The sequence below is a fragment of the Urocampus carinirostris genome, chromosome 1, assembly GCF_059441175.1.
Source record: "Urocampus carinirostris isolate Australia breed hairy pipefish chromosome 1, RoL_Ucar_1.0, whole genome shotgun sequence".
NCBI lineage: Eukaryota > Metazoa > Chordata > Actinopteri > Syngnathiformes > Syngnathidae > Urocampus > Urocampus carinirostris.
The window spans coordinates 17,007,239-17,021,964 of record NC_142349.1 but is presented as its reverse complement, the minus strand read 5'-3'; the positions used below and the strand labels follow the sequence as shown (position 1 = coordinate 17,021,964).

The 14,726-nt window shown below is 38.4% G+C and overlaps 1 protein-coding gene and 1 pseudogene across 2 annotated transcripts in view; one reads left to right on the top strand and one right to left on the bottom strand.

Annotated features, from left to right (window-relative positions):
• Window positions 1–14,726, top strand: part of LOC148373748 (rab3 GTPase-activating protein catalytic subunit-like) — a 191,423-nt gene that overhangs the window by 143,364 nt on the left and 33,333 nt on the right. The window lies entirely within an intron of this gene.
• LOC148373750 (U2 spliceosomal RNA) lies at window positions 12,655–12,733 on the bottom strand (annotated as a pseudogene).

Genomic DNA, 14,726 nt, shown 5'->3' with positions numbered 1-14,726 from the left:
TTAAAATACCACAAGCGCTTAGTAATGCTCGACCACTAGCAATATCTTTCATCCTAGCATTTTAATGGTTTGGAGTTTACTTACTGTAATTATGACTATTGGTTAGTAATTTCTTTTAAAGGCTACCTTATTTTTTCCATTCTAGGCCACTCTATGATGAACTGCTACATATACATATATACAGTGATACCCCGGTCCTCAACCGCCTCAATGCTCAACCAAATCGGTGTTCGACCCAAAAAATGTGCGCAAAAGATGTTTCGATGCTCAACCAAAAATAGCGGAGTCAAAAAATAGTCGAACTGAATGACATTTGTCGCATAACGAGTGGAGCCGAGATGCACTAGCCTAGCTTTGGGGCCACTTCTATCTGGACCGTCAATGAGTGAAGGGTTACGTCATTTTCAAAGTTATTTTTTTCTTAGTTCGTGCTTTTTGGTTGCTTTTGAACATGGGTCTCAAGACGACAGCTATAAAGGGAAGGATATGAGGAAAACCGTGACAGTCGCACTTTAGTGAAATAGTGCACGAGGGGAAGAAGCAGCTTATTTCTTAATAAAAGAGAAGAGGAAGGCTAAGCAGTAACCTTCCCACACCCATTCCTGTATGCTGTCACACCACTGTTCACAGATATGTAACCAATGCAAATAGTTTATATTTCTTGTTTTTTATGTTTATTATATATTATGTACACATTTATGGTCTAATGTTGTTTAGATACATGTTTTCTTAATATTTTAGGTATTTTTTATGGGTGGAACGGATTAAAATACTTATCATTGTTTCCTATGGGGAAACATTTTTTGGTACTCAACTAACACCCAGGAACGCGTTATGGTTGAGGACCGAGGTACAATAAATATATATAAATTTATTCTTACATTTGATTTAGCCGTCGTCAACAGCTCTAAAAGCAATAATGTAACGCTTCTCCCAGTAGCCCTAACGATCAGATGGTCATATTGTCTAAGAGCTATTGAAGTTTAAAGATGGATGCCTTTTAATGTTGAGCACATGGTATGATGGCTCCTGGCAAAATCAGCCGTGTTTTGGGATCGTTTTGTTAAAAAGAATTATCAGGGTGGCTGAGTGTTTAGGCCATTGTCAGGGTTGGGAGGGTTAATTTAAATATGTAATTTGATATTAATTAAATTGTTGAAAAAGGTAATCGGTAACCTATTCTGAAAACTAGGATATTAAAGTAGAGTAATGTAATGTGATTACTTTTGGAATACTCCATCACCAAACTTGCTAAAAAAGACAGAATTTACGTAATATAAAAACAGTTACTAAATTTTGTTTAAGATAAATGATTTATGTAACTGAAAAATAAATGGAGGGAACCAAGATCAGGTAGTTGGTTGTAGTCCAACAAAACTGCTTACGTTTTAACCACGTAGTATAGGGTATTGAGCAAAAATAACTAATTCACAGATCGGATAAGATAGGCTTTGTTTTAGTTCAAATCAAGAGCACACCAAGAACCCAATATCGTTCTCAACACACAAAGTGTTCATTTCTTAAAATTCCAACATATTCTGGGGCTTCTGTCATCCCTCCATATTCTCTGATGTCAGTCATTGAAATTATGATTGGCACCATTCATCTACGAGTATACGCTTGAAACGATGGGGAAAAGGGGACATGCTACCAGGAATTAAATTGCATTTATCATTTCATTTCAATTAGTTGGTTGTTACTTGTTTGTTGATGTTTTCTCGTTAGTTTCACTGTAATTACATGGCACTTTTCTGTTATCTTTGCAATGCTGTGCGGGTGTGGTGTGTTGGAATAAGACTGCAGAGAGACGGGAGTGAACGGACAAGGAAAAGAGTAAAAAGACTTCAAACTAACGCATACCAGACTTCAAATTATCGTCCCATGTAGTGTGCAACATTAAAACACTTCTGAATGTAGTTATAACCCTGCAAATTAATCTTTAATTTTACAAAATATACCTGTAATATGACGTTTGTTTTCTGTAACTGTACTGAAATCTCATACCTGTCAACCTCCACGGCTCCATGCCCTTACAAACTGTTGTATTTTTCCCCTACAAAATGGAAAATAATCCTACATCATTTTTTTTCAAACATGTTTATTTATTTAGTTTAACATGTTATATTGTGCATGTTTTGTTATATCATATATATTGTTAATTAACGTTTTGTTTTGAGATACAGAGTTGCTCGACATGAATGAGGTTTATTATAAAAAAGTTAAAAAATGAAGTAGCTTGGACGTTCACTGTAGAATGAAAAAATGCATGCAAATATAATTAAGTCGAATAATACATTTTCTTATTCAAATTAATTCATTTTTGCATTTAATTATTGTTGGTTAATATACTGATTGAAGGGATAACCACAAACCTGTCTTTTCTTCATTTTCTCCTTTTATACTTCCCTTTTTTCTTAACTTCTCTATACAACATAATAATTCGTAATATAATGCATCAAAGCAAGTGAGCCATTTAAGAGCCGGCTCACTTTAATGAATTGGGCTGAAAAAGTCAGTTCGCTAAAAAGAGACTGACTTCCTTTCACTACACAACTACCGCATGAAATCCAAAGTTCTTTAGGACCACATGTATTTGAATATACTCAATCAACCCCGCCTGTTGTTTTCAGATCAGAATGACTTACGGCGTTTTAATTCAGGTTTGGCCATCGCGACTTGATGATTGTATCCAAAGAAAATTCAAAACTGTGTTGTACTTGCTTTCGCTTTGTTCACGTGTGATCAGAATGATGCATGATGGGAGATCACCAGGCGATAGACGCATGCGCACAGTAGCATCAAACGTTCGCTTCGTTTGCAACGGAAAAAAAACATACCGAGATAGAGGCTCCCGCGGCGAACTTGTTTGACTTGATTGATTTGCTGTTTCGTGATAGTCGGGGTATACCGGATAGTAATTGACAAATTTTCCTTTGTCCGTACAGATTTTCTTGTACGTCGTACACGTCTTCAAATGCATAATAAACGTACTTTGTATGGCAAAAACGTACAGGTTGACGGGTATGGAATATAATTATACTTTTGTATACTGATTACGACACGCCGGTGCATGTGTTCTGTTCCTCCTCAAGCCTGGTTATTCTACAGCTAAAAGTACTTGTGGTGTCACATGTTCACAAAAAATCTAAAGAAAAACATCTGCATTTGCATATCAGCTTAACAACAGGATTGTGTGTCTGGTATGTGCTTGGCCACTAGGGAGCAGTCGTTTTCAGGCTAAGGTTTACTTTATCAACTATACCAGGGGTGTCCAAACATTTCTAAAAGTGGGCCAGATTTGGTAAACTGAAGATGCCATACATTCCCAACCTCTGCCATATTTTGGATCCGACAAATGGTTTTCTGGGTTGGTTGGGTTTCACATAGCCTGCACTAAAATTGGAAGCTGACAGAGAGTACTACTGTGGTCATTTCTCCGAGCCAGTTGTACTCCTGAAAAGAGCCACGTCTGGTTCGCGAGCCATACGTTCCCGACCCCTGTTGTAGAACTATGATAACTGTTACGCACAGTACCTGCATGAGCCCCTTGTTAAGGAACCAGATAATCAATTCGCCCATCATGAAAAGGTCATAATAAAATTCTATCCTCAAATATCGATCAACAGCAACATTTTCAGCATTTTCGAAAGGCCTTGTTAGTCAAGTCCATGATAAACTACCTCTTTCCTGTTTATCTTGCGTGTGGAGTGGGTGTCATAATTGGGGGCGACCTTGGGTTTTAGCTACAACAACCGCAAGTAATAATAAGATAATATAGTTCTTTATTTATTATTCCGCTTCCCCTCCTCGCAACTTCATTTAATTGGAAATTTCCCATGGTGTCCTCACATAAGCAGAAATGAAAAGACGCTTACACAAGCGACTCCATGTTTACCACTGAGTTTACACTTCACAAATGTTATTATCCTGCGACCTTATCTGAAACAAAAAGCAAAGTGCACTTTCGCTAGACTAAAGAGTGACTTGAAGCCACGTAAGCTTTCTTTACAGTCAGCTTGGATTGAATACTTCTCCCTTTTTTCACTTTTCTCCCAAGCCAGGGTTTGTTGGCAAGGTTAAAGCTGTTGACACCGGCTGAGCGTCCGAACGGAAGTGCCTCTTTTGAAAATGCGGCAATAACATACTTGTGTGCAAACTGCCTGACCTCTGCCATTGTTTGTGGGGGGTTATTTTGGATAGGAAGTGGAGAGTACATGGGGGTGGGATGGGGTGGTTTTAGTGGGGGGGTATTGTTGTGAAGTGCACTGAGTTACTGAGTTCAGCATTGCATCTTTTTAAGATGTCTGACTTAAAATCCGTATCTGATTCGTAAAGATTCCCAGTTGGTGATTTGAATGGTTCTCATTAAGTACCTTTAGCTCTTGCCATTTGTACTCTTTAGTTGTACCTCCTGTAGAGTTTTTTTCTTAATCACATGACAACATCCGGGCAACCCAAGTAGTGGAAGCCATGCTATTTGGGTGTAAGCTGGTAAGTTTACTTCATTATTTTTGTGATCGACATTCAAAATATGACGATTAAAGCTCTAGTTTCCTGCAGTTAAACGTTATGACAACTAATGTTCCTATATGTACCAACTACGCCCTAGAGAAAAGCATGTGGTATTTGAGTCAGGATTAAATAAGGCAATAGCTTGGACTAATTTCAGCTGGCTAATTCAGAAGGTGCACTCTTTGATCAAGCTTTCAGGGATGCTCGGGCTTCTTTGGGGGCTCATTTTGGCCAGGAAACATCTTAATATCTTCGCTTAAGCTTTATGCCGCGCGCCCACTACCTCCAAAGGGTTCATATTGCAAGTGAGGTTCTCGCTCTAGCCTCCAATCACAAGGTAACAGTATAATTAAATGAACAAATTTTCATTATCGTTATTATACAATAGTACAACAAAATTGGAGGGCCTCTCTTTTCAGGGCAAGAAGGATTGCAGAGAGCGTCCGGCTAGCCGCCACAGTGGGTTTTGCCTACTCTCCCGATGCTGCCTCTGGGTCTTCCCGGTAACAATCCACGCAGCACCCCGTGGTTTTGTCAATTAATCTGTGATTTTGTATATTGGTGTCGGTAGCCACTGTCCATAAGCTCCTGTCGGGTGTGGAGGTGTAATTATGATATATGTGTGGATAGATCCCACAGACAAACCTATAGTAATGCACTGAATGGGAGAGCCAAGAACTGCTACGTCCGTGTGCAGTGAGACAGAACATCAATTTTAATATGTTTTTAGAAATAAATGGTACAAACACCCCCAAAAATGCCTTAGACATTCCTCTGTCATTTAAACTGAGTCTGTGCGACCTAACTATTATGGCGGACTGTCTATTGGCATGACATCACACAAAAACAATCAATACTGAAAAAGGTAAGCTGGCAAAAAATAGATACAAAATTCTTGGTTGCAAATTTTTTGACCAAGTAGTTTCGTGACATGCTCAGATTAGGGCTCATCTCAAATTTTAAACCTCACACTGCAACAAAGAAGACATTCTTTTCCCCAAGGCAGCTTTGAATATTCTGTTTTCATGCCGCTGACACGAGACACCACCAATTTTGGAAGAGAAGGAAGAAAATGCAGTATTCATTGAACCATCCCCAAAAGCCAGTGTGGGTTGTACCTTTTGGCAAGCACATGGCGCAAGTAAAGTAGCATCAAGTCTAGTTTTGCAAATTTGTTCCTGGTTTCAGGGAGGATGCAGGCATGTGCTTCCAATAACAACGATCCAGTAGTAAATATGATGAGCCAATCCAGACCACAAGAATCTTTTGTAATTTGTGTTGAAATTTACTCCTTTCCGAATACCGTCAGAACAATAGTTCTGACAGGATGGACCAGTTGTGTCCGAAGAGAATGCTAACTTTATAGCATTTCATATCCACTGCGTGTTATATTTTGTATTTCTATACTTTCTGTTGACATGTGAAGTAGAAGGTATGGGTTTGTATGTCTATGCGTCTGTCAATTTATAATGCAGTCATTTGTGCGTTGTTGTTTCCCTCCCTGTTGTTGGTTAGGAAGGATATGTGGCTTTGTGTGGGTTGTTCAGGTTTTGTTTTGTTTGTCTCATTATCCAGTGTATATTTAGTTCCTGGTTTGGTATCTGTATTGGTTGTCTTTGTTATTTCAAGTGTAAGTGTTGTGTCTGGGGAAGTCATTCAGTGTTAGTACCATTGATTTTTGCCCCAGTTTTGGTACTTTTTCCTTGAAATGACAGTGATATTTTGAACCTCCTGGTGGTAAAAAAACTCCCTTCATTTATTAAAAAAAAAAATAGAATAAATTAGAAAAGATAGATTATAGACAATCGGAAAAAAGGCAAATTCTTTATCAGTGCTGTGGGTCGATTGAGGTGTCCCCAAAAGTAAATAGAATATTTTCTCCATTAGTAAGTTGTCCAACTTATTTTCTGAGAGCCTTTATGCATATTTTTCAACAGCGCCCAAATGCTATTATGTTACTTTTAGCAATGCTGTTATTGGACATGCAACACATTAGGTAGAAAGAAAAGGTGGAGGGCTTTGAAGAGGGACTTTATTCTGGCCATTGCAATTTTTTGTTAGTGTAGTTATGAAAATAGTTAAAAAAAAGGCCTGTTTCAATACAGTCCAAATAACTTCTCAAACCGTATAAAAGACGGTGAAAAAAAGGTTATTGGAGCGCATCTAAGAAATACATGTACTTAGAGAATGGGCTGACTGAGGCTGCAATCATGACTTTAAGCCAGGAGGTGGCGGTAGGAAGCAACAAAGTTTCAAATGACTGACAATACAGTGGAACCTCGGTTTTCGAACGCCTCTCAGTTCGGAAAAATCGGTGTTCGACCAAAAAATTCGAGAAATTCTTGCTTCACTGTTTGGTCAAAAAATCGGAGTTCGAAAGCCCGTACGCTAGGGGGCGAGGTTGAGCGGCGTACGGGTGTTTTAGCCCCTAAGCAAGCAACTGCCGCAAGTTTTGGAAGAGGTTGAAAAACTTTCGAGGATTTTTCTCTCCCCACCGTCTACCACAAAGGTAAGAAATCCTATTCATAATCCTCTTTTTCCAAATTTTTACACGTTCATGTTAGCATAATCTTTCGTATGGAAGATTATGCTAACGCGAATGTACGATGAGCCTGGGTTAGCTTCATGTTTACGTTCATTGTAAACATCCAGGGTGTTGGAATGGATTAAAACAATTTTACATTACTTTTAATGGGAAAAACGATTTTCGGTGATCAACCAAATCGTTTTTCGAACAGGGTTCTGGAACGGATTATGGTCGAGAACCGAGGTTCCACTGTACCTTTTAAATACTCGTTTTGGTAAAAAGTGGTGGTTATATTCTTCTGTCGTGGTTATTGGTATTTGTTTCAACTCAACGGCCTATTCAACTGCCGTATGCTCAAGTGCTTCTTGTCATCCGTTTTCTTTCTCATTCTGCCAGTGAAGGCAATGTCACGTTCCAAAGGTGGTCACCAACCCTGGTGAAGCTGAGAGAAATTATGTGTTACAAAGTTGGATATGATTTCCTAAAATAATTTATTAAGGTATTACTATGTTATTACCAGGTTTTAATTTTTAGAAATAGAAGTAAAACAGGCTTAGTCAACCACATAAACATATCAGTTAGAAATCAAATATCCTAGAAAATCACAAAGACCCATAACTGGTCAGCTCTTTTCAGAACCAGTGTGCAAGCTACTCAGGGATTTTTAAAGGCTTACCAGGCGCCTCTTTGTGATTAAGGGCTATACAAAAAAACATGACTTAACTTTATTTATCTTTATAATCAAGTTGAACTTACTTTTAGAAGAGTTTGGCGACTTCCTCCTCTGTGGTAAAAAGTGGACGAAAAAAAGCGAAGCAACCATTTTCTCAACCGCATCAAGCTTTCATATTCCACTTGCTTTTCAAAAGAAATTGCTCACCTTTTCTTTACACTTTACACCAACAATATTGAATGGATGCACAAGATAATGAACATTAAAAATGTCAAAGTTTTTATTGTGCTAGAGATACAGTGCAGTTCTTCTTCGGGGTGGATGCTGGGTGACCTTTCACAGTGCCACATGGCAGAAAGAAGCACTACCGCAATGTCCCCTACTCGGATCAAGGTGCACACAATACAAAATCACACAGTAATGTCCAGAAAAAATGTTCGTATGTACAGTTGTTCATAACTCGAATGTTCGTAAGAAGGGGACAGTCTGAATACTCACTGTCCACTCACATTGATTATGAACAGTAAATTGAATGCAAATATATAGACTATATATATATATATATATATATATATATATATATATATACGCTCTATATAATAGAGCATGTAGACAGACAGTATAACACTAATGAATGATTTTTCATATGCAAAGACCGACTTAAAGTAATTCTGCAATTATCAGCTGAGATAAACAATAGGCGAATTTTATTGTCTAAGCGTGCATGAAACATGCAAAGAGCACTTTGTACACACCGAGGAATGACAACTGATTCATTCGTTTTATTACCTATTGTATTCTTGTTTTTGATCTCTGAACAAGCCAAAAAAGGCAATGGAGGATATTGCAGTCGCAGCATGAAAACAGGCAATGCTCGCGTCAAATGGCGGTCAGCCTTTGTTGAGAATGCATTTCTTAGTGTCCATTGGTTTCCCGGGACAAAATAAATATGAGGAACTAACCAAAGGAATTCGCTCCCTTTTCCGCCTCAACCATGAGAAACTCATTTGCGGTGGTTTATGAGTGTTGAGCCATCCTGATGTTTCTCCTTTTGATGTGCTATACACAACTCCTCAAATACAAAGGACAACTTCGGTATAGTTGCGATTTTGTATTTTGATAAACTCGCTGTGTTTGGCACGATTTTGCGCTTACGCGGCTTCGGGTTTTCACCAAAGAGCGCCAGGTCGCCGCTGGAATGTGGCAGGAGGCAGAGACCAGGTCAAAGCATCAACTGGCGCATTCCACGGGGATGAAGCCGACAGGATTTGATTGGACGTGCTGAACTGCAGGTCATACGAACGTCATAAACCTTTCGTGTTAAAACCATTTTCAACCCCAAAAGCACGATGGGGAACGCAAGCAGGAAGGAATTTACTGGTGATGAAATATGATTCAATTAAGGAGGGTTTTTGGTCTGGGTGGGGAGGATGATTGTCTTTGAAAAAATAAGACTGTGATGACTTCAATTTCATAATTCTTCAAGTTTAAAGGGGGTTGGCACCTTCATTTCGTTGCATTACCACCCCTTTTTAAATCAGTTTCGTAGTATTGAGATTTTTTTTGTTCTTTTCATTTTTACATTTCAAAGGATCCTGCAATTAACTCATTCTACGTCATAAAGTAGTGACTCTTTGCACACACGAGACCGTAACCACGTGACGGAAGGTGCCATGACGGACGACATGACATCCCCATAGCATGATGCTGCCACCACCATGCTTCACTGTAGGGATGGTATTGGCCTGGTGATGAGCGGTCCCTTGTTTCCTCCAAACATGGTGCCTGGCATTCACACCAAAGAGTTCAATATTTGTCTCATCAGACCAGAGAATTTTGTTTCTCATGGTCTGAGAGTCATTCAGGTACTTTTTGGCAAATTCCAGATGGGCTTCCATGTTCCTTTTACTAAGGAGTGGCTTTTGTCTGGCAACTCTACCATACAGGCCTGGTTGGTGGATTGCTGCAGAGATGGTTGTCCTTCTGGAAGGCTCTCCTCTCTCCACAAAGGAACGCTGGAGCTCTGACAGAGTGACCATCGGGTTCTTGGTCAGCTCTCCGACTAAGGCCCTTCTTCCCCGATCGCTCAGTTTAGAAGGCCGGCCAGCTCTAGGAAGAGTCCTGGTGGTTCCAAATGTCTTCCATTTACGAATAATGGAGGCCACTGTGCTCATTGGGACCTTCAAAGCAGCAGAATTTTTTCTGTATCCTTCCCCAGATTTGTGCCTCAAGACAATCCTGTCTTGCAGGTCTACAGACAGTTCTTTTGACTTCATGCTTGGTGTTTGTGCCCTGACATGCACACTCAACTGTGGGACCTTATGTAGACAGGTGTGTGCCTTTCCAAATCATGTTCAATCAACTGAATTTACTGCAGGTGGACTCCAATTAAGCTGTAGAAAGATCTCAAGGATTATCAGTGGAAAAAAAGATGCACCTGAGCTCAATTTTGAGCTTCATGGCAAAGGCTGTGAATACTTATGTAAATGTGATTTCTTAGTTTTCTATTTTTAGTAAATTCAAAAAAAGTTTAAAAAAAAAAACGTTTTCACATTGTCATAAAGGAGTATTTTGTGTAGAATTTTGAGATAAGAGATTAAATTAATACAATTTGGAATGAGGCTGTAACATAACAAAATGTGGTAAAAGTGAAACGCAGCGAATAGTTTCCGGATGCACTGTATATTGTAAATTAACTGTCACCATACACCGGTGCTGATCTTAATGCTTATTAATGTCTGGATACTAACCCGTTCTTTGTAGCCAGTTGGGTTACCAGTACACATGGCTGCACTGACAGACAACCATTTGACTTACGAAAAACGGTTGATCCGAACATTTTTTTTCGTGATTTTGGAAAATATCCGGACATTACTGTAAGTTAGATTTTGTATTGTGGGAACCTTTTTCCGAGTACAGGACAGTACTGTAATGCTTTTTCCGTCGCTACCGGCATGTGGCGCTGTGAGGGGTCACCCAGCATCCCCATGAAGAAAAAAAAAAAGAGTTTTCTCTTCCTACTTTGTGTGTAAACATTCTATAGTATAGAATCTATACTGTATCTCCAGTGCACTAAGAACTTTGACATTTTTATAGTTCAATATCTCGTGCATCCGTGTAATATGGTTGGTGTAAAGAGAAGGCGGGCCATTTCATTTGAAATAAAAGTGGAATAAGAGAGCTTGATGCGGTTGAGAAAATGGTTGGTTTGCTTTTTTTGGCCACTTTATACCACAGGGGATGAAGTCGCCTAACTCTTGAAGTCCATCCTCCAAAAGTAAGTTTAATTTTATCTTTATAGAGCATATAATTTTATGAAATGTCTATTTTTAGTAAAAAACAATACAGGTTACTTATACAAGCCCTAAACATACTTATATAAACCTTAAACATACATTCCATACAAAATATAGCACTGAAGCAACTTACTAACAAATTCGACTTCCTAACAATCATCTGGAACATTCACAGTTCATAAGTAGGGCAGGGTCTGTTTTCCTCATAATGGCAAAAGGTAGGGCAATAAGGCTAACTGTGTATGCTAATATGTTTTATCCAGGGTGCCATCAAATCTGGAACCGACTGGAACCGAAAGCTGCTCAAATTGTTTATCATTTTTATTTTAGCTACAGTAGCACAAGCTAACTTATTGTTAATATACATTGAGTGTCTTTGACACGACTTGTACTTAGTCAACATAAAATTGCTTGTAAATACATGAAAAAAAATATTGTAAAAATGCTTACTGCAAATCTTGGAGTTCTTTGAGGGTTGCCAGTCCCCTCGATTGTTTGCAGATATCCATCGACGTCTTCTGTCTTCATCAAAGGAGGATATCATAAAATGCCAAATTTGTCTAGAACACATGTGTCAAACTCCCGGCCCGCGGGCCACGTCCGGCCCGCCGTGTAATCATATCCGTCCAGCAAGACCATTTTCATTATTATTATTAATGGCCCGTCAAGATTAATACGATACCAAACTGTACCAAACTGTATGTAACATCCTACATGCTGACATTTCTTGCATAAATATTGTGCAAATTATAACTATAACCTTATCCTCCTTGTTTTATAACCTTATCTTCTCTGTTCCTTTATCTTCTTGGTTTCTCTAACTCACTGTGAATGTGTGAACCTGGAGTGTCATGCCCAATTTCGTTGTCACAACATGTTAACCCATTTTGTAACTAGGGTTGGGTAGGGTTACTTTAACTTGATTACTTTCAATTACTTTTGGATTACTCCAATACCAAATATGCTAATAAAAGACAAAAGAAACTTAATATGAATAAAAATTATGAGTCACAACACGTGGTAAGCTTTCTCTCCTGGCTTTGATCTCTTTGATCTCCGGCAAAACTAACATAAAATGCGACAGAAACAAAATGAAAATAAATCCAAACAGCTTGCCAACATCATTTTTGCCGTTCCATGTATTCCGTTACTCCCCAAGCCTGAACAAAATAAAGTCATTTTATTCAGATTTAGTTTCTTTTGTCTTTTATTAGCATATTTGGAGTAATCCAAAAGTAATTGAAAGTAATCAAGTTAAAGTAATCCTACCCAACCCTGTTTGTAACAATGACAAGAAAGGTATATTCTATTCTATACTATATTCTGAAGTTTTATCCACTGTACCTATTCCTTCATATATGACGTATATTATACTATAACGAGGGGTCGGGAACCTATAGCCCTTTCTATGAGTACCCATGGCTCAGAGACGAATTGAATTGCATGCAAGTGTTCTCCAACTCTTTCAAAACTTGAGCCTTTGGGGGGAGGGATTTCTAAGGGTTATTGTTCTATCTTTGTTATTCATTATCCGTTATCGGTCAGTTCATAATACGCTCCAAAGCCTAGGAGCCGGGACACTTACTCTCAGCCAAAAGGCCAAGCTAAGGTCCTAGCCCTAAAGCCTTGCTGCGATCATTGCGAATGCACCGTTCCCGGAGGTACTGCAATACCGGGCCGATGCGTGGAGTGGACAGAGCAAGCTCTTATTCCATCTCCGGATTTACAGCTGAGCAGCAACGATATGTGTCTTCTACTTCCTTGACAGACTCATCCTGTTCAAATACACGTAAAGCCAAACTAAAGCTAAAATATAGTGTGGTATTTTTCAGAATATATACAGCACTTTTTTTATACAGTCAAGGTGTGACACAAACAACTCGTTTTGGCTGTACAACGCTAAATAATCCTTTATATAAAAACTCACTATATAATCTGTGTTCAGTGTTCAGATACTTTTTGATGAATCCACGGAACAAATTGTAAATACGCCAAAACACCGGAAGAGAATTTAAAGTTATTTGATTGGGTGAGTGGGAGGGATGGGTGGAGCTATGCAAAAAGTGCAAGCACTCCCTCCCATCTCTCGCCCTACGCCTTCAGCGCACATCAGGCTCCCTGTTCTCAGAATGTTGTGACGTTTGTACAAAATAATTTGTGTAGCATTTTCATATTTCTACTTTTGACAGGAGATATATTAGGGAGAGCAAAACCTTTTGGGATATTTAAGTTTTTTTTAAATATATACATTGACATAGGAGCAAAGGAATTTGAATGTTATTTTAATGTTAAGTTGTTTAAGTTAAGTTCTAAGTTGTATAATTTAACAAGATATTTTTATTTACAGCAAAATAATAAATACTGTATAAGCAGGGTTGGGTAGGGTTACTTGAACTTGATTGTTTTCAATTACTTTTGGATTACTCCAATACCAAATATGCTAATAAAAGACAAAAGTAACTAAATATGAATAAAATGACTAAATTTTGTTCAGGCTTGGGGAGTAACGGAATACATGGAATGGCAAAAATGATGTTGGGAAGCTGTTTGGATTTATTTTCATTTTCTTTCTGTCGCATTTTATGTTAGTTTTGCCGGAGATCAAAGAGATCAAAGCCAGGAGAGAAAGCTTACCACGTGTTGTGAGTCATAATTTTATTCATATTTAGTTTCTTTTGTCTTTTATTAGCATATTTGGTATTGGAGTAATCCAAAAGTAATTGAAAGTAATCAAGTTATAGTAACCCTTCCCAACCCTGTGTATAAGTGATTTAGGATTTAAATTTAATATGCTTGTCTGTTTTTATTCATATTTATGTTCCAAAAACATTCAGTTTAAGTGTGTTCAATAAATGTTTATCCTGGTTGGCCCGCGACCTTAAGTGTGTTTTGAATTCTGGCCCCTTGTGCAATTGAGTTTGACATCCCTGCTCTAGAACCTTGCTAATTCGAACAGCTCACTGCACAGCAAGAAATCACTATCATAAAACGTCATGATTATATTCCTCTGTTGTGTTTATTGTTTCAACTCGACTACTTATTCAACTGCTGCCCCCTCAGGTGCTTTCGCCCTCTGTCATGGCGTTTACACATCTGGGTATTGCAACAAGGCATCACGGGCCAATAAATACGTTTTCAGAAACCTTGTCCCTAAGTGCCAAAATGTAGAAATATGTTTTTGTATTATTTTTTAAATAGTATATATATTAAGGGCTTTGGGGCTTATGATCAGTAAGTATCAAAGCCTCAAGGAATTACATCAATATTATAAATAACCACTAGATGGCAACTAAGACATTGATCAGATCTTTGTCCAAACATCGAGGAGCCCCCACTTCTTTATGTTCCTTTGTTTCTCACGTACAGCAATTGAGCGTGTGTGGGCAGAAATCGAGGGGTCAAGTCACCGGAAGCATCAGACACTCAAAGGTTATTGCAAAGTTTATGCACAAGTTCAGTGTTCTTGCAATAAAAAGTTATCTTGCAGGCAAAGTGCCCTTGTGATTATGAAAAGCATTGTTAAGGTATTGGATTTATCACAAACATAAAAACACTGAAGTGAAAGTTCTGCATGAAATGAGTCCCTTCCTATAAAGCTGTTTTTTGGGAAATTAGTATTTTTTTAAGAAACTTAGCAATGTTAAACTGTTGTTTACCAAACAATGGCAAAGCAAAAAACACACTTTTTTCTAATGAAAGATCAGAGTTCAATCTTTTG